The following is a 4325-nucleotide window of genomic DNA, read 5'->3' as shown; positions in this document are numbered from 1 at the left end:
ATCCAAACTGTACTTGCTTCGAAATTTAATCAGTAAGAGCTTTTGTTTCTTGTAATCAGTGGACCTAATCTCTTCCTTGTGAAATTCTACCCTAGAGCCATGACGTTTCACAAACAAATTGTTTTCCAGCAGGAAAAATGTCAACCACAGAAAGACAAGTTGAGTTTGCTAGATTAGGTCTGACGTGATGTTCCTTTGTATTGAATTGCTTCCGCATATCTGGTGTCTCCTCTGTAGATGTACGGAGGTAGCATCTTCGATGTATGTCTTTGCTCTCTTGGCAATCTAAGGTGGGTAAGACTGGGCAGGAAGAACTCAGCCCACAGATGGTGGTGTCCCATAAGGAAAGCGGTTTGGAAAATGTGCTGCGATACCCCTCTTTAGCTTTACAGTCCTCATAAAGAACAGCAGCCATAATCCAATAATGCAGAGTGTCCTCAACAAGTGCAGGAGCCGAGCCAGTTTATGTTTGGTTTGCCGTGTTCACCCAAGCAACCCTGAAGTTGGCTGGAAGGTCATGGCCACGGCTCCTAAAATCAGCAACTGAATTTAAAATAGGGAAATATCCTTCGCCTGCATAGGAGGTGTTTTAGCACGCCCTCTCCTTTGGTCGCAGCTTACATGAGAATTTCTTCAAATTTTTCAAACGCAAAAGTTGGAGCAAATAAGATGTGATATCGGCGGCTGCAATCCGCTAGATGTGTTTTTTTAAATAGCTCTTTGGACGGGCGAATACCACAGCTTGATTAAGAGGTGTATGCCCAGATCATCTGTCATCCGCTTGTCTTTAAGCCCTGAGGGGTCGTTTGTGCCAGATCACAGAAAAAAAGTACTCCCCAAGAGACAGAGGACTGCACTACCTGGTAATCAAAAAAGAGAAATGAACGTGGCGTTGACGGGACTTAAAGAGGCGGGCACAAGACTCGTTTGTTTATCCCCTAATACAAATTTCCTCAGCGATACCGCTCATTTCTGCTACCCTTGTCCTTAGCCTGAAAAGAAATTGCATCATTTCTCTTCATCCCTTTCCCATCTCCACACTCGCAGTGTGCCTCTTGAATCGTCAAGCATGCTGGATGTCGGCATTGCCTACAGCTCTGAAACAAGCCGACATGGTCCCCAGTCCAGAATGGCTTTTACAGATTTTCATCAAACAAAGGACTCTTCTCATAAGATCTGTGGAATCCAGGGGTGCAGGGGCAGACAGGCCCCTCCGATTTGAGAGGTCTGAGCTCCCCTACAAAGGCTGCCATCGAGGCCTGCGTGAGCCTCTAGCTTCCCTGATGGGGCTGACGTAAGGTAAGCAAGGCCCACAGATCCACCCGGGATGGGTCTGTGTCCGCCATACTTCGCCATGCAGTAAGAATTCACTATGAACGTTCTCTCTACTTCTTCCTTTGATCCCCTTCCCCCTCCCCCTTCTCCCCTCTCTCTGTTCCTCTCCTTTCTAAGTTAAATTTTCCCGTCTGTGCCTGCTCGGGTGATACCCACTCCAGACAGAGCAACAGCTAAAACGCTAAACACAATCAAAAGAAAAAACACTTTGCAAAGGACTGCGGGAAAGATGGCATTATTGGAGAAAGGGGCTGACGCAGCCTTGACTTAAATCTCGGGCTTCCCTTCGCTTCATTAACTGGGTGAACCTCGTGCCACAAGTCGGTTTCCTGGGCCAAAGTGCCTCCTAAGCACAAACCTTGGACATTTAGAAAATTTTAAATCCAAGAATACCACCAACACCTGCCAATTTCATTTCATTGCCAGAATCTAAGATTTGGCAACTCCCAAAAATGAATTGTATTTTGAACCTTTTAAACTGAAATGATTTGGAGACTAAATGCCAAATATAGCAATTTAAATACATTTATCATAGAGGCTTTTGAATATGTAAAAATATTTGAATAGCAATTCAAAAAAATCTTCTTGGGTAATTCCTAAGTTTAAAATATTGATGTTGTAAGGATACCTGTAGCTTTTTGCACATGTTTAAATTTCCCTGGGCCAGAGTATCTGGCTCATTTTTCCATACTTCTAAGTTTTGTATAAACTGAGTCATACTGCAACAACTAAATAAGACTTTTACTCCACGCTTTTCAGAATGTATCTACTTTGATAACGGTGCTCTTGCGAATTCATTTTCACTATCATGCCTTATTCTGTGACGTAAGGACACCACCGCTTATTCACACACTGAAAACCCATGTTTTAAAAGAACAGAAAGAGCTCTCCCACGAAAGGAAAATGAGGGGCCGTCATCTCCAGGGTCCACACCGTGGTTTGGATCCTTCTCTCCCTAATACTGAGAATTACTGTCTGTGTAGGAGGGCAAGGCTGACCCACGGGACGCACTGCAGCATGTAAGAGACGTGGTGACAGCCTGGTGTCACTGACACTTTCTCTGCCCCAGGGGTACAGTGCAAAGGGAGAGGCTGGTATCAGCTAACGGGACGCCACGTCTGGTCACCCTTTAGAATGCAAGTTTCTATGTCTACAAAAAGTATTAAAATTGTATATGTACTTGTAGATCCGCACCCCTGGCTTACATACAGAACCTGGGGTTTCATGAAGTCGTAATAACTACCTTGGATTAACCAGGCGTATTCTGTTCAGAAACCAACACCAAAAAGGTCATTCACCTCTCAAGCCTCAAAGGAAACATTTCCCTTTCTCCCCCATAACCAGCTGAACCTGGAAGCCCGAGGACAGGCCCAATAGAGGAAGAAGGACCTGGGCCCTCAGCAGCTGGAATTTAGTCTCTTCTAGATCATTAGGTAGTCCCTGTAACCCACACACAAGGAGCCAATGTGTGAGGGTCTGTGACTCCATCATGGTGCATTTAACAGAAATCAGGCAATAAATTAATTAATTAATTAATTAATTAATTAATTAAAATAAAAATTAAAAAAGAAAGAAAGAAAAAAAGCCTGGCTGGCTGGTGAGATAGATATCTGTGAAACTGAATTAATAGTGATAGGACCAGCTGTGTGGGTTTGGCCCCCAGGTGTGAGAGTATGGGGACCTGGCCTTGACAGCTAATGGCTAGAGGGCAAGCTTGGTGGCCTAGATGCTGTCAAGTGCAGGGCTTCCTGTTGACACACAGAGACAGGAAGAACACACTGAAACTAATAAAAACTGTGTCCCTGGAGCAGGAGAAAGCCCGAAAGGTCATCAGCATGTGGTCTCAGCCAGAGCGCTTTAGCCTTTGGTGCTGAGCTTCTCATTCAGAAGCAAGACTCGGATTCCCCCTTGAATAGAGAGTTCTCATTTGTGCTTGGGTCCTAGCTAATGAGCAAGCATAGCTATACAATCAAATGCTTCTCAGCAGTACACACTACCGTCGCACAAATAAAGATAATCTACAAAATTATCATCCTGATTCAGAAACAGGAACTGTGTATAATGATATACACATATACACACATAGTGTGTTTCAGTTATATGAAATATGAAGACAGACAAAACTAGTCAGAGGTTAGTGTTATGTCAATGGTAAAGGCGTGATGGGCAACTAGAAGGAGGAATCATGAGGCACTCAAATAGTAGAAATGGTCTCTGTACTGTGATGTGATCACACAGAGAGCTGTGACTGGTTATATGTAACCAACTGATCAGTGAGACCTGCCTGTAGATTTTTACTGTAGATAGATTATAATATATTTTTAAAAAATTATACATGAAAATAAATAAGTCATGTTTCTGGGTAGAAGCTGCCTCTCTGGAACTCAACTAAGAGAATACAGACTGTGTAACAAGATTACATTCTATTCCAGTGAGACAGAGAGCTTTGGAAACTTGCGTGAGTCCTAATAGACAGTTCAAAAGAGCCAGGAAACAACAGGTAATGCACTGAGAATCTGGCTGGGCTGAACACAACACCAGCTGTGGAGCTCCTCAGTGGGGCCGGAGGAACAGAAGCATCATCAGAAAGGTATGCCAGGCGGCTCTGGGGACAAGAGACTGAGTCCTAGCCTCGGAGCAAGCCATACCTCTCACAAATCCCATTGTAGGCTTTGATGGACAGCAACTCCTCTGGAAGATAGATAAGCAACAGATAGGGATCCCATTTTGTCACTCTGTAATAACCTGGGGCAGTGAGTGGCCAGCACTGTCTTGAGCAAGAATCTGTGGTTTAAAACTGAGCTACTCTTGGGTCCTGTAAACAAAGAATAAACACAAAACACAGTCTAAGGGACTTGAATTTAAAATGGCACAGTTCCACATCAAGAGACCCAAGCAACAGGAAAGCAGGGAGGAGGCTGGAGTGAGTGACGGAGGAGGATGCGTGATGGGAAGGGAAATGATGGGGAAGATTTGAGGGGAAAAGAACC

Source organism: Peromyscus eremicus, chromosome 10, assembly GCF_949786415.1.
Source record: "Peromyscus eremicus chromosome 10, PerEre_H2_v1, whole genome shotgun sequence".
NCBI classification, from domain to species: Eukaryota; Metazoa; Chordata; class Mammalia; order Rodentia; family Cricetidae; genus Peromyscus; species Peromyscus eremicus.
The sequence above is the reverse complement of the archived record's forward strand: the minus strand, read 5'-3'. Positions refer to the sequence as shown.